The sequence below is a fragment of the Strix aluco genome, chromosome 19, assembly GCF_031877795.1.
Source record: "Strix aluco isolate bStrAlu1 chromosome 19, bStrAlu1.hap1, whole genome shotgun sequence".
NCBI lineage: Eukaryota > Metazoa > Chordata > Aves > Strigiformes > Strigidae > Strix > Strix aluco.
In genome coordinates this window covers 3,776,300-3,797,646 of record NC_133949.1, presented here as the reverse complement: position 1 = coordinate 3,797,646, position 21,347 = coordinate 3,776,300, and the positions used below count along the sequence as shown (strand labels likewise).

The 21,347-nt window shown below is 54.4% G+C and overlaps 1 protein-coding gene across 1 annotated transcript in view; it reads left to right on the top strand.

Moving 5' to 3' along the window:
* The window catches only part of STX1A (syntaxin 1A), a 93,084-nt gene that overhangs the window by 40,991 nt on the left and 30,746 nt on the right, over window positions 1-21,347 (top strand). The gene's annotated exons all lie outside the window — the stretch shown is intronic.

The following is a 21,347-nucleotide window of genomic DNA, read 5'->3' as shown; positions in this document are numbered from 1 at the left end:
GTGGGTAATGGCACCATGACCAAAAGGAATCTGGAGCTCCCAATCTGGAAGATAATTCTGTGCCTTCAGAGTACTTCAAGGGCTTTTAATAGCTTATGGTGCTACAGGAAAGCAGCCTCGTGGGAAAGCGGTTTGAAGAATGTAAGCAGAACATCACCCACCTTATTTTCCTCTGAGTTTTAAGAAGATCCTGCTTAACAGTTCCACTTCTGTGGTGGTGGAGCCACGTCAACTGAAGCTGCTTTCAAGATTTAGCTGTGGAAGGATGCGTAATTTTTGCTCTTAATTGCAAATAGAATGAAGCAGTATCTAAACCCTCAATCGTATTCTTTTTTATTGGTCCTGTTGTTCAGTTTTACGTGAAAAAATGCTGTCTGAAAGGAGTCGTTAGTGTATGCTGTCATAGCTCCATTTCCACCGTGGGCCCATCTCTGTACCAGCTCTGAGCAGGGTGTTGCTCACAGCATCCAAACCCTGAGGAGCTCCTGCTCTCTCACTAGAGAATCTCTGAGCTGCTTTTTTTCAGCAGCCTGAAGTGGAGAAACTAGTAAACTTCGCTGCTGAAAGGCTTCCCGTTGGGACCAGCCTCTGCCCTTGTCTGAGCACACTGCTGGTGGGAAGGTGGTGACTGATAGGGGTAGAGCGGCTGGGAATGGCATCCCATCAGCTCACTGCTTGTGACCCACAGGAAGAAATCCGTATTTTTGTGATTGAAGTAATTTGTTATGTGAAAAATCCAGATTCTTGTGATGGAAACAGGTTTTTGTGACCCCCCCTTGCAAATGGCTGCTTTGGTGCCCCAGCAGTGGGGAGTGCTGGTGCTGAGGCATGAGCCCGTCTTGCTCCATTCTAGCATGAGGACCATGGTGCTTGGCTCTCGGGGTTGGTATTCAGGCAGTAACCTCTTCCTATTTCCCAACTTTGAATTCAGTAAGAGACCAAATTAAGTTGCATGAAGGCACTAACTTCTCAACTGTCCAAGTTTGTCTGAGGCGGGACCTGGGGTTTTAGGCAGCAATTCTGGCTTGGTGGGACCTGGGGCTTGGAAACCTCTTCTTCATTACATGTGCCTGGGGGTCATAATTAGCATTGCTGAATGAATGCAAACACAAAACCCATTCCGCTTTGCATACAGGCAAAAACATGCCCAGAAGGGGTAGAGCGTGCCAGCCGGGTGCTGGGTGCTCGCTGCCCACCCTGAGCTGTTGCCTCTGGGCTCGGTTCCTGGTGGTGCAGCAGCGATCTGCTCTCTAACCTGATGCTCCAAAGGTACGAGCCGTGGTACGTGCGGTGCAGGCTCCGTGGCTCCCTGCCGAGCTGCTCCTGCTCGGGCACAGGGATGTGTGGGTGCTGCTGCTGGCAGCGGTAGGGAGGGTGTTGGTGGGGTTGTATCAGCAATAGCATGGCCAGTAGGGACAGGGAAGTGATCTTGTCCCTGGGCTCGGCACTGGTGAGGCTGCACCTCGATGAGTGGGTTCAGTTTTGGGCCCCTCACTCCAAAAAGGCCATTGAATGACTCGAGTGTGTCCAGAGAAGGGCAACGGAGCTGGTGCAGGGTCTGGAGCACAGGTCTGATGGGGAGCGGCTGAGGGAACTGGGGGGGTTTAGTCTGGAGAAGAGGAGGCTGAGGGGAGACCTCATCGCCCTCTCCAACTCCCTGAAAGGAGGGTGCAGAGAGGGGGGATGAGTCTCTTGAACCAAGGAACCAGCACCAGGACAAGAGGGAATGGCCTCAAGCTGCGCCAGGGCAGGGTCAGACTGGCTCTTAGGAAGGATTTCTTTGCAGAAGGGGCTGTTGGGCGTTGGAATGGGCTGCCCAGGGCAGGGGGGGAGTCCCCATCCCTGGAGGGGTTGAAGAGTCGGGTTGACCCAGCGCTGAGGGATCTGGTGCAGTTGGGATCTGTCAGTGCTGGGTTAACAGTTGGACTAGATGATCTTCAAGGTCCCTTCCAACCTAGATGATTCTGTGATTCTGGGGTTGGTTTCCATGTCCTCCTTCAGGACAGCCCCGTGGGGGTTCCCAAACCCCCAGCCTGGGGCAGTCTGGAAGCGAACCTGCCCTCATCTCGAGCGGCTGGTGCAGCCGTGGGATGAGCACTGGTGCTCCCCTGCGTCCTCCGCTGCTGCCACCAGCGTCCATCCGGGGGGTTCAACTCCTGCACCCGCCCTCGCCTCCCCCTTCCCCTCGCTGCCCGTGTAGGAGCCCTGCCCTCGGCAGAGACCGCACGGCAGGTGGACAAAAATAGCTCCTGCAGAAGGTACTGAAATGTCAAGAGCGAGCAGGCAAAGCCCGGTCCCAGAGCTGACAGACCGCTGCTGCGTGCTCGGTCGGGCGATTGCCCTCCGCTGCCGGCGGGGATGAGCAGGGCTTGGAGCAGGAGAGGCTGGGTAAAAGCCGCTGCAGAGCTGCCCACCCTTGCTGGCAGAGGCAGGGCTGCCCTGTGAGCCGTCTCCTGCGCCCAGCCTCACACCTGTGTCTGTTCGGGGAAAGCATTAGTGGTGGGGAGGGGTCCCGGCCCCCGTCTCTCCATGCCGTCGGGGTGCTGGAGCGCCCATCTTGGGGGGTTGGGGCCTTCATCTGCTGCACAACATCTTCCACAGTTTGGGGATGGAAGGTCCCACCTTGCCTTGGTAGGAGGGAGATGCTGGAACAACTAGGAAGAGCTTTAGAATGAGGCCTTAAAATTTTTCAAGCTCCTACTCTGTAATAATTGATGATAAGAGGAAATGGGCTTGTCCCAGATGAGATGCTGGCTGTGCCAGAAGGGGAACTGCTAGTTGCCAGCGTTTGCATGTGTAATCGATACCGAAAGGCAGTGCCAACCTTAACTGTTACTGTTCTAGATGGTGTTTTGAGTGTGAAACTGCTGGAATTTTTTTGCCAAAAAACATCACCGAGGTTCACACTTCTGGAGCTGTCTGGCCACAGAGCGCTGTGGGATCAGCAGCGCTGCTCCAGCCCTTGGATGTTGTCTCCTCACTGAGCTGCTGTATATTCCGAGTTATCCCTCGCTCCTGTGGTGCGTGGGCTGTCCAGGGAAGGAGATGAAGAGCATTGTGTGTTGCAGGACACAGCCAGATATGGCCTGCAGAGAAAAAGGCAGCCGGTTGGTTTGGTCAGCCTTGGATGGGGGTTTGATGGGGCTTTCTAACCAAACGCTGCGGGGTCGGGCAGGACTGCAGTGCTGCCTGGGCACCCACATGCCCTGAGTCATGGTGTTTGTTCTGGTTCTTCCTCCACTGAACTTGGTAATGAGTTTGACAAAGGAGGTGGTCCAGAAGATCAAGGTCATGGTGAAGATGAACCAGCTCTTCAGTTTTCAGCATGTCCTCCTTGTAAGGTGATAGCAGACTGTAACAAACACTTCTCTTGGACTCTGGAATCTCCTGTAAGGCATTTTCTCTCATTCTTGAACAATTTCTACTGTTAATGCCATCTCCTTGCTTTACTGGGTCTCCTCCCACCTGCTTCAGCTAGTCTCTGGATGAGGAAGTTCCCCTTCCACGTGTCCAGCAAGGTGCAGGCTGTGCCCCTTACCCCCCAGCCCAGCAGTGGTGCTGCATGGGAGCAGGTGATATTCTGCAGCCGTGCAATGTCCTGGGACATGGCTGCTTTTCACAGATTCTGTGAAACACACAGCACGGCAGCTTCTCTTGTCTGGTCTGATCCATCACAGGGCACTGCAGCTCCTTATTTTCAAGGAATCACAGATGTTTGAGGTGGGAAGGGACCTCTGGAGGTCACCTGGTCCAACAACCAGGTCAAAGTCACCTAGAGCGGGTTGCCCATGATCATCTCCAGATGGTATTTGAATATCTCCAAGGATGGAGACTCCACAGTGTCTCTGGGTGACCTGTGGTCAGTCACCATCACAGTAAAAGCCCTCTCCTTACAGAGCCACCGGCTGGTTGATATTGGCATGGACCTCTGCTCCACCTCTGGAGACTGTAGTAGGTCAAAAGCAGGAAAGACTGAAACTTTCCCATGCCAAAGGAGTTGGTCAGGTGATGTGTCCTCCATGAAGGAGATGGGGGCCCAGTCGGTGGAGGTACCTGACAACCCAAGTGCAGATTTGGTGCTTGGTTGCATCCAGAGCATGTGAGCTTTGGATCAGAGGAGACTTCGTGAGGACACAGGTCTTCATTATCAAGTGGACCATGTCCAGTGGTGGCTAGTGTCTGGGCTTCAGGAGAAGTTTGGAGACCATTTTTAGTTACTGAGATGGAAAAAAGAAGAACCTGTCCCTCCCTGACCACTGCACACAGGTGTTGCATCTTCTGCAACAGAGCATTTGAGTGCAGTCCCTGTCCCAGCACCAGGCTGGCCGGCCTGTGGCCTGGCTGAGGCTGCTGTGGGAAATCCTGATCATCCCTTCACCCCAGAAGGAGAGGATGGAACAGGGGATTAACTATCCACAGACTGCAAGACGAGCATTAGTGGACACCAACTACTTCTAGAAAATTGGGTTAACTAGATCTTTTGCTGAGATTAGGTAGCATTTAGACTGCTGTGTGTGGGGGAAGCTTTTCCATGGGCCACCACCCGCACGCAGCGATCAGGCGGCATCTCCCGACCTCCCTTGGGTGAAATCCTACTTTCTAGCCTCTGTTGCACTTGATTTTCTTCTGGTACATCCTCATCCAGGAAATGTGGAAGCGCTGTTGGGACACAAGGTCAATGTTGTGTTTAGAGGTGGGATCATAGCCCCCTTCGCTCTGCACCGCCCATCCTCAGCACAGTGCCACGCTGAGCTCGGCGGGGTAGTTGTCTACCTGAGTCCTGCTCAGATTTGCTGTTTCCCAAGAAAAAAATTACTCTGATCCCCTCATGTATCATCCTGCCGTTGGCTGCTGCCTTCCTTGCTGGTTCTCATGTAATCTTCTTCCACTGTACCAGTGGATATGAGGTCCTGGAGTTGTATTTGGCCATTAGATTATTGCTCTCCATGGGAACCAGCTGAGATTTGTCCTTTTTCAGTATCCCTGTAATTGATTTTTACCCTGTTTTTTTCATTAATCGAGTGTGTCTTTGAATCACATAGTTGAAGCAAGCACAGCTCTTCTGTGCCTCCTCTGCGAGCCGGTGAGTGGATTTTCCTCCAGCCTGCAAGCTCTTAATGAAAGTACTGAATTGAACTTGACCCAGGAGTGACCCCCGCCTCATTCATCATTTTTCCCCAATCTGTCTCTGAATCTTTAATCATCTGGTCCCTGTGTCCAGCCTGCACGCCTCTGCCTAGCCCCTGGCTGCTACACACTGCAGGAAAACCAAAGAGGTGCTCTCCTTGCTGCTTTTCCTTCCTTGCACATTTTGCTTTGATTAAAACCTTCACCTACCCTGAACCGAGTGTTGCTCTGAGCTGCGTTGGATCCGCCCCACTGCGGGGTCACATCTGCAACAGCCGGAGGTTTCTGCTTCTTTGCTGAGCGTCACCTGTGTGTGTTAAACTGTTGTTTGCTGAGAGGTAGAGTTGGGCTTTGTGGTCTTGAAGGAAATGGTTGCCGTCCCTCCGAGAGCTGTTGTAGAGCTGCACGCACATCTCGGTGTGAAGTGTGGGCAGTGGCTGTGTGTTTTGTGTGTGGAGCAGCCCCGTGCCTGCGTGTGAGTGCTGTGGGTTTGGATCGAGGGGCTAGAAATGTGGGGAAGGATAACTTGAAAGAAGGCAGCTGATGGGGAAGAGCCTCCGTCTGTGAGGGTTTGTTGAGGACCAGGATGCACCATGACTGAGTGTGCAGGGTGGGGGACACAGCCACGTCTCATGAGCCAGGATGCCCTGGGCATGGCCACAGACGTTTAGAAGACACCCCAGTATGAGATTTCCCCAAGGATTCCCCCCGGGGAATACAAAACCTGCTCCCTAAAGATAGGGGAGGAGAAGGGCTCCCGTGGCCATGCTGGGGTGCTGAGGTCCCGCGGAGGGAGGGTGAGCTTTGGGCCGTGCTCTTGCATGAGGACCCTCCTCTGCCCAACGCGTGGGGTTGCCCAGCCGTGTGGCAGCGGGGAGGCACAGCGGGGGCTATGGTGCCTGCAGATGGCTTTGCTTGCACAGTAGTTAAATTTTAAAGAGATTTTTAAAGTATGCAAACGATTAGGCAGGTAGCAGTGACTGGCCAGCCAGCTGCCAACAGCAGATGCTTGGGGCAGTGTGTGAGATCTGGCAGGGCAGAGCCCGCTGTGTGCAAGGGAATGAGCTACGAGTGAGCAGCACTGCGAATGGGGAAGGCAAATCCTGGCAGAGGAAAGAATCTGGAGAGTGAAGTGGCAGGGGAGGGTGAATTCCAGCGTGTGGAGAGGGAACAGGCTGGGGAAGCCGTAATTAAGGGAGATGGATGGCAGGAGCAAGATGAGTCCAATGTAGCAGCGGGGAGGAGGACTTTGGAGGCTGCTGAGATGCAGGGCCAGGAGGGAACGGGTGAGTTGGTGCCGAGGAGGAAGCGTGGGGGCCACCATGAGGCAGTACACAAAAATATTTCCTATGCAAGAGCTGAGGAGGGTGAGTGAGTACTTGGCAGTTGGTCTGTGCAGTCCCAGACCTGCATCCATCCTATTTTCCCTTTCCTTTCTGTACAGCCCAAACGCATCCTTGCATTGTTTTCCAGTAATTGTTAGGGTCTCCATTATTTTCTGTTTGTTCAAGCTGTGTTGTTCCATCTTTCTTGTTAACAAGTTGGTTTTCTGCTTTCCTACCACCATTCCCAGTTTCTGTTTTTATTTAGAGTAGTCAGAGGCAACCTGCCCTTCTCTGAGTGGCCCTGAGCAAGGACGGTGCAGGAAGTTCGGAGCGGTGAAGCAGGGAGCAAGCGAGCTGGTCTCGGTGGTCCCTTGCTTTTGTGATTCCCTGATCCCTCCTCTGTCGGAGGGGAGATTCCCCCTGGGATGGATCAATGGGCGCCGTGGAAGGGGTGGCTGGTGACACGCTGGTGATGCAGGCGGCTGATGCCGTGCTGGGGAGGAGTTGGAGGCTGAAGCGAGCGTGCCGGGGAGCACGTCGGCGCTGGCTGCCACCGCGCCCCGCTGCCAGCACTGCCCGCGGCTGCCGGGGTCCTGCCCGGCTCAGGCAGCGGGGCTGGGGGGCTGCGGGGAGGCCGGGAGGAGCTCAACAGTGACAGCGCCCGGAGAGGCGCAGGGGCCGGTGGTGGGGAGATGCTGGGGCGAGCGGGGGACGCGGCCGGGAGGGCTGGACCCTGTGTGGGGAGGGAGGTCTCCAGCCCCAGCGGGTGCATTTCCGTGTGCCTGAGCTGGATCAGGGGGGAAGCTCCTGATCAGGAACAATTTGTTTCTGATTTCTGTAAATTAACAAACCAAAGAACGAGGCAGCCTTGTAATGGGGACCCTGGAAGAGGGCTCAGCCCCAGCACGTGCGTCTCACGTGAAGGCACAGCGCTGGCTTGCTTTTGTATTTGGAGACGTGGGTGCAGAAGATGAATGCACCAAACCTTGCCTTGCTGCTGTGGTCACCTGCTTGCCCCGGCGTGGCCCTGGGGGCCTGGGTGACCCCAGCCTTAGTGAATGAGGGCAGTTCCTCAGGTCAGGGAAAGCTGCCTTTGCCCTGGAGGGTCTTCAGTGGGGGCTTGGCAGAGCGGGCAGCGGCGGGGGCTCTGCAGCCTGTGCCAGCACCGTCCCTGCCAGTTGGCCCAGCACAAAGGTTAGGCTGGACATAAGGAAGAAATGTTGTACACTGAGGGTGGGGAGACACTGGCACAGGTTGCCCACAGAAGCTGTGGCTGCCCCCTCCCTCGAAGGGTTCAAGGCCACGTTGGACAGGGCTTTGGGCAACCTGGGCTAGTGGGAGGTGTCCCTGCCTGGGGCAGGGAGGTGAGGACTAGATGATCCTTAAGGTCCCTTCCAACCCAAACCACTCCATGAGTCCATGATTCTATGAAAAAGATATTGAGCAAGTGCCCAGCCCTGTGAGGTGGATTTTTTCCCATGTTTGACATCTCCCATCCCTTTCCTAATGCCTCTTTAGCGACACCCTGTGACCTGGGCTGCTGCAAAAGCTTCCTGATGACCAAAGCCCATTTCTCTTTTTTGATTAAATGCATTGCAGTGGTTGCTCATGGGTTGCTGTTTACAGAGGTGCTGCAGACTGCCATGCAGTGGGTGGCTCTTAGGGACCTTTCTGGCCTCCCTGTGCCCAAAGCCATCTGCTCTGACACCCGGCAGAGCTGCAGGTTGCTGTGGCTGGTTGATCTGGATGGGGTGTTGCCCTACCATATCTTCTTGTGGAGCTCCCACTGAGGCTGGGAGCTGTCAGGTGGCCGCTGCCCTGCTCAGGGCCAAGGGTGGGGGGAATGGGGAGAGTCACAGATGAGGGGCCCTGGGACCCACAGCTGCAGAACAGCCAGCCAGCCTGCCCGGGAATGGGCCACAAGCAACGCAGGTTGTCATGGTCCATTTGGACCTCTCAAATTTGCAGGACACCATACTCTCTAAATTAAACTTTATTTTATGAGCTCATTAGAAAAAAAACCAAACAAGACAAGCAAAGGCTCAATACCCTTTGCACAGACTAGTGTAAGACGTGAATTCACTAACCTGTCACTTAATTCATGAGGTTTCTAACTCAAAAGTTCCCAAATTCATAATTCGCAGCTCATAACTTGCAACTTGTAACTCATGCATCTATGAGGAGAACAGTTACCTAGCAGAGGGTGAGCATGCTCATCCTTCTCCCCCGTCATGGTGTGGGTGTCCCCTGTATCACACCGGGAAGCGGGAAAGCCTCAGCAGTCCGTCTGATGTTGGAGACACTTAAAAAACATTTTGGGTAAACTGACATGGTTAAACCTTCCAGCTTGGAAGTTTGGTCTACACCATTTCCATGGGTTCTGAAGAAGCCACCAGACAACCAACATGCAAGGGTGATGGCTGCAGGAGACAGTGGCGGCTGCAGAACGACCTTTAGCCCTTTCTGCCCACCGTGTCCTGCCTATGTGTTGGCCTCACTTGGACCTAATGGTGCTCTCCCAGTGTGTTAGCCAACACCCAAGCAGGAGTTTAGTGAACACAGAGTCCTCTGCACTTCAGGCCATGTTTAAAAATATAAATCAGGCCATTTTTTTTAACAAGAAAATGCTGGGTGGGCAGCAGAGGTGTCTGAACTCTTCAGTGGGTGCTTTCTGGGGCTTTATTTCGTACATGCTGCTTTGGGTACCGAATAACAGCATCTTGAAGAGTCTCTCTCGCAGCTGAAGCTCCAGGTGGTGGGACCTCAGGTCATTTTTTTCCACCAGTGCTGGAAAAAGTTTTCTTTATCATGGAAATGTGCAACTCTAAAAATAACCCTTCCTCAATTCCCTGGCTGGCTGCCTTTCTGCATGAAGCCCTGTTTCTCTTTGTCCAAATGGGGTCATGTATGTCATCTGCATCACCTTGTGCATGGGGTGAAGGACTTCCCTCCTCCTGTGGACCCACTCCCTTGATCAGGCCCTGCTTCTCCACTGCCCTTCAGTCCAGGGCCCCTCACTGGTGCACTCTTTAGCTTGGATTTGCTCTCTCATCCCAAATAATTTCAACATGGCTTTTGGGAAGAGCCGTGGTGTGTCCTGGGTCAAATAACTGCTGGGCCCATGGTGGGTCATGCCGAAGCAGGCTGCGCTGGTGGACCTGCAGGACCTTCCCCGTGGGAGCCCTCTGCTCCCAGCAGGGGTGTGCCTGCCCCTGCCCAAGGGGACTGGTGCACCAGACAGCCCAGGGCACATGTCCGGGGTAGGTCCTGATGTAGGCTTTGGCATGTGTGGTGATGCCATCCTGCAGAGTGGCGTCTGACGGGGCCTGGGGTGACCGGTGGCCCTCCAGAGCTCTGTCTCCTGCTCTAGGCTCCGGGATTTGGAGAGGTCCAAAACATTTTTTTAACTCAGTCTGATTCAGCTGGCGTTGCATTTAGCCTTCTAGAAAAGGATCAGCTGAACGAGTGCTGTTCCTGGCCAGGGGAGAAAGCAGCGTGGGCTGGAGTGCTGGGGTGGTGGGGGCATGGCTGGGTCACTGCTCATTGCAGGAGGCAGCGTGCCTGAGGGTGGCTCAGGGCTGACCTCCTGAAGGAGGTGAGGGTAAAAAGGGAAGGATGGGTGAGAGTGCTTTAGTATACAGCCAGAGTACTACGAATAAAGTTATGAAGGCATGTGAACCTCATGGAGTTCAACCAGGCCAAGTGCAAGGACCTGCACATGGGTCAGGGCAACCCCCTGTACCAGCACAGACTGGGGGAGGGAGGGAGGGAGGGAGGAGGGAGAGCAGCCCCTCAGAGAAGGACTGGGGGATGCTGGTGGGTGACAGATGGGACATGAGCCGGCAATGTGCGCTCGCAGCCCAGAAAGCCAAGCGTCTCCTGGGCTGCGTCCCCAGCAGCGTGGCCAGCAGGCCGACGGAGGGGATGCTCCCCCTCTGCCCCGCTCTCCTCAGAGCCCTGGAGCACTGCGGCCAGCTCGGGGGTCTCCAGCACAGGGCAGGCAGGAACCTGGTCCAGAGGCGGCCACCAAAATGGTCCGAGGGCTGGAAGAGCTCTGCTATGGAGAAAGGCTGAGAGCATTGGGGTTGTGCAGCCTGGAGAAGGGATGGCTCCGGGGAGACCTGACTGTGGCCACTCAGTACTTAAAGGGGGCTTATAGGAGAGAGGGAGAGAGACTTTTGACCAGGGCCTGCAGTGACAGGACAAGGGGCAACGGTTCTAAACTGACCGAGGGTGGGGTTAGGCTGGACATAAGGAGGAAATGTTGTACACTGAGGATGGGGAGACACTGGCACAGGTTGCCCAGAGAAGCTGTGGCTGCCCCCTCCCTCGAAGGGTTCAAGGCCACGTTGGACGGGGCTTTGGGCAACCTGGGCTAGTGGAAGGTGTCCCTGCCCGTGGCAGCAGGGCTGGAACTAGATGATCTTTAAAGTCCCTTCCAACCCAAACCACTCTGTGAGTCTGTGATCCTATGATTAAAGCATGGGACAAAAAGAATTATTTAATTGCCCCAGACATCTCTGTTACAAGACCAAGTAATAAACCAGAGAATTACAGTTGCTCATTTGTGACCCCAAATTCAGCCTCGTTTGTGTTACTCTGACCTAGAAGAAAGATTCGTGGTGCTGGAGTGTGCAACATCCCTGTCGCAGGGCAGGACCCCCTGTGCAGCAGCACTGCTTGTGTTCAGGTCTTGGTGCCGGGCTGGGCTGGGTGTCAGCAGCACGACCTTGAGGTTGGTAGAAATGAGAAGCAAATCTTCCCATCAGGCGAACGTGGCATACGTGTGCCCAAGAGCCTCGATCCTTGTTTTGTCTCAGCAGATAAAGGGGAACCGAGGGCAAGATGGGAAGTGAGAAGCTTTGATACAGATGATCATGGGCTGCTCCTTTATATCACGTACACACAGAATGAATTCAAAGCACTGGATTGTCACTGCATCCTTTTGCGTTTCTTACCACTTTTCTGTAACACCTACTGACGGAGGTTTACTTGCCATTGATTTACATTTGTTTCCATTTTCCCATATGTGGTGGGGAGGAAGAGAATATTTTCCCACCCTCTCCCAGTGGCACAGAAACTGGAGCTGGGAGTTGCAGGAGGCCAGCAAGCAGCAGCCTGAAGGATGGTCTGAAGTTTTTGTGATGTGCTTAAAGAAGAGCAGGAACCTCTCAGCCGTTTTGGTGCATTAATAAAGGAAAATGGGAGCACAATGCAGAAAGGACAGAAGCGTATGGAAAACGCTTGAGTGTTTGAGAAAACACGTAATGTATCTTATGATGATTAAATTCTTACGTTCCAACAGTAGTTCAGGTTGTTGCTAAACAGTCAGTACCAAAAATAGACACTGCTGGATCCAGTCTACCTGAAATTATCGACCGGGAGGTTTTCCAAGAGCTGAATAAGATGGTGCCTCTGCCATTAGTGTTGATTTCCAATAAGTTTCCGCAGGTCTGATGGGCATCAGGAGCTCGGGAGGTAGCACAGTGTTGATTTTTTGAAGAAAGAGAGAGGGAATGAGCTTGTAATTATTGACTGATTAACCTGACCTTGCTTCTGGGCAAAATAATGGAGTATTTGAAGTGGAATTCAACTGAGAGAATTAAAGGAGGGTAAGACAATTAATGTGCTTCAGTGTTGTAAAAATAGATCTGACCATCTTTGCTTGGTAGCTCTGCCTGCCGGGTGCCCACGGGAGGACTGGGTTAGCTTTGCTCCCCGTGGGCCCTGGCACTGCGTCCTGGAACCCCCCGGGGTTCACGTGTGGCCCCGAGGGGATGGGAGCGGGCAGCCAAGGGACGAGGGCGCTGGCGCGGTGAAGGGACAGGGTGCTCACACCGCGCGGCTCCTGGTGGTGTTTAGTGCCACCAGGGAGCTGATGGGGGGTGCACTGAGAAGCTCGGAGGAGAGCCACGGGGAGGACAGGGCGCTGGCAAGAAAATGGGGGAGGCTGTGGAAAGGGAAGGAGTGGTTTAATTGCTTCTGGAGAGCTGGGCACCCTGAAACCTCGCGGGTGATGCTGTGAAACAGCCAGGGATGGAGATCTTGGCAAATGGGCACATTTGCAGCTGGTGGGAGCGGCCATCCAAAGTCATTCATTCACATAAATTTTGCTGTCTCAGTTGGGTGTCCCTCATGGCAGCGGCTCTGTCGCGGGCCAGGGTGAGTCCCCAGGGCCACCGGGTGCAGCCGCCTGCCCTGGGCTGCGCAGTGTCTGCTGGACCCGTCCTGTGCAAAACCCATGTGCGTGCCTTTGAGCTGCACTGTAGCAGGACCTCGCTGGTGTGCGAACAGAACTGTGCTCTTCAGCTGGCATTGTAGCTCAGGGTACGTTGCTGAAAAATTGTTTAAAAGTTCTCCTAAATTCACAGAATCACAGAATCATTCAGGTTGGAAAAGCCCCTCGGGATCATCGAGTCCAACCCTCAGCCCGACTCTACAAAGTTCTCCCCTACCCCACATCCCCCCACAGCTCATCCAAACGACCCTTAAACACACCCAGGGATGGTGACTCCACCCCCTCCCTGGGCAGCCTATTCCACTCTCTGACCACTCTTGCTGTGAAACATTTTTTCCTCATGTCCAGTCTGAACCTCCCCTGTGGCAGTTTAAAGCCGTTCCCTCTTGTTCTGTCACTAATTCCCTGTGAGAAGAGACCAGCACCAACCTCTCTACAATGTCCTTTCAGGGAGCTGTAGAGAGTGATGAGGTCTCCCCTCAGCCTTCTCCTCCTCACACTGAACAGTCCCAGCTCCTCCAATGGCTCCTCTTTTGAGCTGTTGATACTTCCCACTTTCCGAACAGCAGCCCCGATGGAGCTGTAGCTGAAGCACCAGCATGGGATGTGGCAGGGTGGGGGTGCTGGAGGCAAGCTGTGGGTCCCACTGGGTTTACTGCTGAATGCAAACTGTTCCTTCCGTGGCCGTGCTGGCAGGCAGCGCCGTGCGCCCGCTGCAGGCAGGGTGGGCAGCAGATCTTGGGAGTCATGTCGCTGCATGATTTGAATCCGAGTTCACGCAAATGTCCAGGCAGGGTTAGAGCATTCACGTGGCTCCCCTTCATCCCTAGCTCTTCATCACCATCTGCAAACTGTTGTTTTAGTGTGAGTAATTGGAAAAAAATGAAATCCCAACACTTTCTTTGAAAAAAGAGAAACCAGAACGAGGCAGTGCGCTGCACCGTCTCTGTCTCCTCCACATTTTGCACATGTTCATCACCAAACCAAAATGCTTTGTTGTGAGCTTTGAACCCATCGTTTGTGCTGCTGGATTATAGCAACCAACAAGCGTGGCTGCAGAAGCAGTTAATGCACAGCACAGCTCTCCCTTTATCCTGAGATTTGCCTCCCGGGGGGGTTTTCCAGCTCTGACAGCAGCCCGGAGCGGCAGGAGCAGTCAGGGGACGGCTGTGGGATTAGAACAACCCGGTGGGTAGCTCAGCGACGGGCTGCGAAGGGCTCTGCGTGCTGGGCCCGTGGGTGCAAGGCTGCCCATGGCTGCTCCGTCCCTGCAAGCCCAGCTGCTGGTGCCAAACTCCCAGTGGACTCGGACTCTGCGCTGCTTGGTGGCCAGGGCTCAGCGCCTTTGGCTGGACCGGCAGCCTACGAGGAGCGTGCTGGGGTTCCAGGATGTGTGAAACATGATCCATCACCACTAATAGAAAAGAGTATTTTATAAGCGCAGTCCCACTGATGCTACTGGTAACCCACTTTTAATTATCTAAAAATATGTAATAGAAACATCAGTTAAACATCTTTCCTGCTTCCTTTTTCAGTGACTTAAAAAGTCAAAAGCTACAATTTTAGTCTGTTGCAGATCACCTCCAAACACAGCCGGAGGGCACACATGAGGCATTTTGGGGAGCACCTTTAGTGCCAGAGGATCCATAAGAGCTTTTGAGACTCTGTTCTGCTCCTGTGTAAAAGTCTTGTGACATTTTGCACTGACGTTGAATCCCAGCAGCATCTCTCCTTGCTGCATCTCAAGCAGGATTTGTCCCTCCTGGTGCACTGGAAGTTGAAAATCCCAGGGCTGCCAGCCCCTCATGATGGTAGGGACGTCTCCTGTGCCCTCACTCCTGGTGAAGGCAGATGGACGGCATCGCTGGGTCCCGTTCTGCCTCTTGGCATCACCTGGGGCTCCTTGTGTTGCTTCTGTGTGGAAGGGACAATCCCAGCTCTGCTCGGGGCAGTGGTCACGCCGCTCTCTCCTGCCCACCCCTCTGCATACCCCCCCATTCTGTCATACCTGCTGCAAATGGTTGTATTGGTCAGAGTTGAAAAAACTCTAAAAAATTAGGAAAGGGTTGAGTCAGTCTCTTGCAAACCAGGTGTCTTTTTTTTTTTCTTCTTGTTTTACTTAGCTTGAGTAAGTAAGTTGCAGTGTAAGACTCTGAGCTCCATTTCCAAGAAGGAACATCAGCCTTTGGGAACTGAAGGACTGCATGGAGATCACTGATGCCCCAATCTCTTTTGGCAAATGGGGCTTCAGCTGGAAAGTCCTTCTCTGCAGAGCTGTTCTCCCTCCCTCCCTCCTTCCCTCCCTCCCCCCGTCTGGATGCCATCCCTTCCCTCCAGTCTATGGACTGCACCGCCCAGCTCGGTGTCACCTGCAAACTTGCTGAGAATGTGTCCTGATTTAAGCCCAGAGGGAAACTGAGCACTGGGCAGCCACTCACTCATCCCTTCCCTCTCAGGAATGGGAAGGAGAAAATAAAGCAAAAGGCTCAGGGATCGAGATAAGGGCAGAGAGGGGTGACTCACCCATTATGGTCACAGGTAAAAGACAGACTCAATTGGGGAAGAAAAAACCCATCAATTTAATTTGGCCGCCACCACCACTAATTTACCAATCAAACAGAGTAGGACGGTGAGAAATAAAACCACATCATAAAGACTCCTTCCCCCCACCCCTCCCTTCTTCCCGGGCTCAGCATTGCTCCTGATTTCTCTCCCTCCTCCCCCTGAGCAGCATGGGGGGACAGGGAATGGGGCTTGTGGTCAGTTCATCACCCCTTGTTTCTGCTGCTCCTTCCTCCTCAGGGGGAGGACTCCTCACACTCTTCCCCTGCTCCAGCGTGGGGTCCCTCTCATGAGAGACAGTCCTCCACGAACTCTCCCACGTGGGTCCTTCCCAGGGGCTGCAGCTCTTCCAGAACTGCTTCAGCGTGGGTCCCCGCTGCGGGGTGCAGCCCCCCCAGCAAGAGACTGCTCCAGCACAGGCTTCCCACAGAGTCCCGGCCTTCTGCAGGCACAGCCCCTGCTCCGCCGTGGGGTCCTCCACAGGCTGCAGGTGGCATCTGCTCCCCCCGTGCCCTCCATGGGCGCAGGGCACAGCCCGCCCTCTCCCCACAGGCTGAGGGGAGTCTGCACTGGCGCACTTCCCCCTCCTCCTCCTCCTTTCTTCCTCTGACCACAGGTCGTCTGTTCACACAAGTGTCCTTCTCATACATCGTCCTCATCAGTCCCAACCCTCTCCCAGGTTCCCTTTTTTAAATACGTTATCGCAGAGGTGCAGCCACCATCACTAACTGGCCTGGCCTTGGCCAGAGGGTCCGACTTGGAGCCGGGGGAGCTTCGAGAAGCTTCTCACAGGAGCCACCACTGTAACCCCCTCCCCTGCTACCAAAACCCCGCCACTCAAACCCAGACCCAACACAGGGTGCTCTCGATCCCACTGCCTGTGTCGTTGATGAAGATATGAAATAGTGTTGGGCCCAGTATGGACCCTTGAGAGACACCACTTGTTACTGGTTTCCACTTGCACATTGGGCCGTTGGCTGCAGCAGTTCAGATATGGTCATCCAGCCAATTCCTTGTCCATCTATAGTCTGTCCATCAAGTCTGTGTCTCTCCCAAGTAAGAGGCAGTAAGTAGTGGGGGACCATATGAAAGGCCTTTCAGCAGCTCAGACAGATGACATCCTTAGCTCTTCCCTTGTCCACTGATGCAGTCACTCCCGCGTTCAAGACCACCAGCTTAGTCAGGCACGATTTGCCCTTGGTAAAGCCGCGTTGGCTGTCCCTCATCACCCCCGTCATCCATGTGTCTTGACGTGTCTTCCAGGAGGATCTGCTCCATGATCTTACTGGGTGTGGAGGTGGGGCTGACTGGCCAGTAGTTCCCAGCTTGGGGCTGGAACAGCCTTTCGAGCTAACCTCCTCCCTGGTGTTTTTTGAAATAAGTTTCATTTTTATTACTATAAGGCCATGAAACACTATGGAAAATGTTTCCACCAACTCCGTAGATCCCTAGGAAGGATTTCTTACGGTTTGCTCTCAGAGACCAGATAGTTCATGGGGCTGCCAGGTCTGTGCTTCCTCTTGGAATTTGCCTTTAAAAAATACCCTACATTTTGTAAATGTAAGTGCCAAGATAAACAGGCACATCACCGGTAACCTGTGAGAGACAGAAGAAAAGTTCTAAGGCAAGAAAGGTTTATTTTTAAAAATTTCCTTGGAGGAATTGTGGTCAGGATCTTCTTTAATTGTTTATTGAAAGAGGTAACTCTTTGCCAGAAAGGTCCTTCTTCCCAGCTCTGTCAGGTACCTCAGTTAGGACTTAGTTTGAAATTGTACTCGTCTTGATTATGTTGTTTGGTTGTTGTCAGTAAAGAACTGCAGGGCACAAAGAGGTGATCTATTAATCCAAATAATAAGTGAGTGAGGGAGCTTTGACAGCTGAGAATCGACCCGTGTGTGCAGTCACCGTGGTGCTGCGGCGGGCGCGTGTCAGTCGCCTGCAGTTACCTGGGAAGGGTGGGGGTCTGGTGCCTGCTGCTGCCGCCGCCCCCCTGCTCGCCCTGGGCCGTCCGGAGGCTTTTTCCCTCCTCCTTTCCTGGTACTGGGGAACAGCAATGCCGAGCGTTGGGCTGCCCGCGGGTCCCCCCAGCCCTGAGGAGCATCCCACGTGGCAGCTCTGGGCGCCAGTTCCTCGTGTGTGTCCCCTTCCCTGTTGCATGGGGGATGTTTTTGGGAACTCGGAGGGCTGCGGGGAGGGGGAGCACGAGGGAGTTGATTTTTCCTCTTTCCCAAGGAGCTGAGGCTGTGCTGGAGCTGAGTGGTGTTACCAGCCTGGGCTGGGCGTTTGCCCTCTGCGGGGCAGGTGCCCCATTTGCTGGCAGAGGGAGCTCCCTTCACCTTCACCTCTTTGTGCCCTGCAGTTCTTTACTGACAACAACCAAACAACGTAATCAAGACGAGTACAATTTCAAACTAAGTCCTAACTGAGGTACCTGACAGAGCTGGGAAGAAGGATCTTTTTGGCAAAGAGTTACCTCTTTCAATAAACAATTAAAGAAGATCCTGACCACAATTCCTCCAAGGAAATGTTTAAAAATAAACCTTTCTTGCCTTAAAACTTTTCGTCTGTCTCTCACAGGTTACCCGTGCTGCTGCCTGCACCCCTGCCTGCACCCCTGCCTGCATCCCTGCCTGCATCCCTGCCTCCCCGGTGCTGCCTGGGGTCCCCTCCAGGGGCAGGTCACAGCAGGCCCTGGGGCTTCTCAGGGGCACAAGGCTCGTCCCAAGGCCAAAGCCTCCTCTCCCCTCCCAGTGGGGACTGGGGACAGAGCCCCACGGGACTGGTGGCCATGGGGACATCCCTGCTGCCCTTGGGGCCAGCTGCGGGATGGGGGGAGCCTGGCCTGGCCTCTCAAACACCGTGCCTTGCCCCTCAGCACTGCTCTGCTCGCCGGGGTGACGCCGGCCGTAGCGGTGGCGGTGTTGTGGTACTTCAGCTTCCTGTTGCTGAATATTACTCACCGTGAACGGATAAATAGATTTGAGTGAGTCACTTAAATAGACACCATGGATGTGAAAATAATTGTCTGGGAAGCCTGTGCCTGCCAGGTCTCCAAGTAATCCTCACACGTCCTGTGACTCAAAGCCAGCCAGAAGGAGTGTTTTCTCCCTGCTGCTCAGTTGGAAATACTTTGAGGGAAGGCAGCCCGGCTGCCCGTGTGCCGTGTCCCTCCATCCATCCGTGTAGTCCTGTCCCCTTCCTGAGCAGCCAGCTCAGGGGGATGCTCACCCGTGCTCACCGCTTGCCGTGTGTGTCCTCAGTGATAACATCACTGCAGCATATCCCTCAGCCCAGATTTGCAGGGAGAAGGGGAAGTACATGGCAGAAAGTTATGTGAAATTGTTTTGTCAGATCGAAGGTGGAGATGAGTGGGAAGGGGCCTTCGAGGTCCCTGGTCCAAGTACCCTCCAGCAGGTCCATTAGCTCAGGTGTTCACCCAGCCACGTGCTGAATATCCGTAAGGATGGACATCTCACAGCGTCCCCAAGTCCAGTGTTTGGCTGCCTTCATAATGACATTTTGTTTTCTAATTTGAATTTTGCTTGTCCCAGCTTGGTCCATCACTGCTGGTCCTGTCCCTGTGCACTCCAAGCTTCAACAGGAAGCTGAAGGTCCCCTCCAAGGACCAGCAGGTCTGGCTCCAGCTCCTCTCCACCCTCCTGCTGGGTAGCTGTAGGCAGCAGTAGGAACCCCCTTCGCTTTCCCCTTCCCAGTCGAAGAAGCCCAGCTCCCAGCCTGTCCCCGTGCTCGTGGCAGCCTGCTGTCTCCCCACACTCCTGGTTCTTTGCTTCTCCATCAGCTGGCCCCAGCCTGCCTGGGTGCAGGTTGTTACTCAGCCCAGACTGGTTTGTTTCTTCATTAAATACAAGTTCTTTCAAGAATAGGGAAAAAATAAATAGTCACTTGAATGAGAACTCAATCTTAAAATGTCCTCTTCCTTTCCCAGCATTTGTGCTTGTTCTCTAGCAAATACATAACTGTACCCCTTCCCCTGGTGAGGCCGCTGTGTCAGCTTGCTCAGAACTACCTGGAGCCTGAGGTGAAGGTATTCTCAGACGTGTTCATTTTCCCCTTTTCCCAATAGTGCTGAAGTTCTCAGCTCTGAGTCAAACGTGTACAACTGTCAATAGGATGTGACCTTCCCCCAGCACATTCCCATCATCATGATTTCCTAATTATGCCTGTGACTGGCAGCTGGGAGCATACAGCATCACAGCTACCGCAGCCATTGAAATGACTCAGTTAATGTGCCTAGAGTCTATTAAACAAAGTTTTATTTAATTAAGTAAGTCTTGATCTCATCAAAATCAAGAGGGAGCATTAGGGTGGCAGCATTTCCAAGAAATCATATTTGAAAGGCAGGTGGTTCGTACTGTCTTTAGTATCTGGATCTTGAGATACTGCAGTGTGCTGGTCTCACTGCTGGGTTTTGGGGTTGGCTGATCCCACGGTCGGGGCACAGGTAAGTCCATGGCCGGCCAGCCGGGCTGCCACAAGCCCACGGGTGAGCACGGGGTGTTTCGTACCAGCCAGCCTTTTTGCAGGTGTGCAGCTTGAAGGGCTGCACAGGCGGAGCACAGCTGGGTACCTCTGTGCTGGGCACGGGTGCTCTGCCCCCCACTCTAGCCCTCCTGCTGAGCTCAGTGGGGTTCAGCAGTTTCTGAAGCTCAGGGTGGCACGGGGCACGCCTGCAGTCTCAGCTCCTGTGAGGACACTGGTTTCTGGGAGAGGAACCTGCTTGAGATCACAGACTCACAGAATGGTTTGGGTTGGAAGGCACCTTCAAATAGGATCCGTTCCAAACCCCTGCCACAGGCAGGGACACCTCCCACTAGCCCAGGTTGCCCAAAGCCCCGTCCAACGTGGCCTTGAACCCTTCGAGGGAGGGGGCAGCCACAGCTTCTGTGGGCAACCTGTGCCAGTGTCTCCCCACCCTCAGTGTACAACATTTCTTCCTTATGTCCAGCCTAACCCCACCCTCGGTCAGTTTAGAACCGTTGCCTTGTGCTGGGGACCCCCGAGCTGGCCGCAGTGCTCCAGGGCTCTGAGGAGAGCGGGGCAGAGGGGGAGCATCCCCTCCGTCGGCCTGCTGGCCACGCTGCTGGGGACGCAGCCCAGGAGACGCTTGGCTTTCTGGGCTGCGAGCGCACATTGCCGGCTCATGTCCCATTTGTCACCCACCAGCATCCCCCAGTCCTCCTCCGCAGGGCTGCTCAAGGAGCTCTGCTCCGATGCAGGTTTGCCAAGCACGGCTTGTGGCTGGGAGATGCTGGTGCAATGCAGAGACCAGTCCTACAAGACCCGAGTGCCTGGAGATGGTGCAGTGGTTGCGCTGTCGGTGGTGGTGAGCTCAGAGCCAGGTCCTGGCTTTGTGCTGGGATCAAGGGCAGATCGCCCTGGGCCAGAGCCCATCGGTCAGGCAGGGCCTGGACTTTCCCCAGCCGATTTACTTCTCTCTAGTGTGGAATGTGCTGTAGTCTCCTCCTCTCTCGAGTCAATAGTCCTGGCAGGCCGAGAGGCTCCTGTGAAAGCCCTCGCAGTCTTGGAGAGGCGGCCCTGGGGAGATGCTGAGCTTCACCGACGGGAGCTGTGTGTCAGCCAGGTTCTTCTCCTGGTGCGAGCCATGCACAGGTCACACAGGCACACGTGGGGTGCCCGTGGGGACAGGGAGGAAGGGACTTGATTGTACTTGCTTTTATTTGGAACTCCCGTGCCCCTGCCTGTTGGAACACGAGGGCTGCTCTACGCCCTCCCACCACTGCCGGGCTGCGCAGTCACTCCGGAGCTGTGGGCTGTGGGACTGGGGGTGGGTTTCTGGCCACTTCAGCCCCTGCTTTCTACCAAAAGCAGCAAATTCAGGCTGGGGAGTGAACACACACACTGACTGTTAATGAGGGGGTGCCAGTGGAAGACGTGACCTTCCATAACGCCCTGGGCAGGGCTGGCCGGTGTGGCAGGGGCTCGGGGAGATCAGCCCTTAGAGAGCAGAAGGATTTTGGTGTCCAGCAGTGGTTTTCTCTTAACCACAGGATCCAGTGGACTGTGTATCCCTTCCCTCCTGCTTTCTGCAGAGCGCTGGGTAGGGGCAGGTTCGG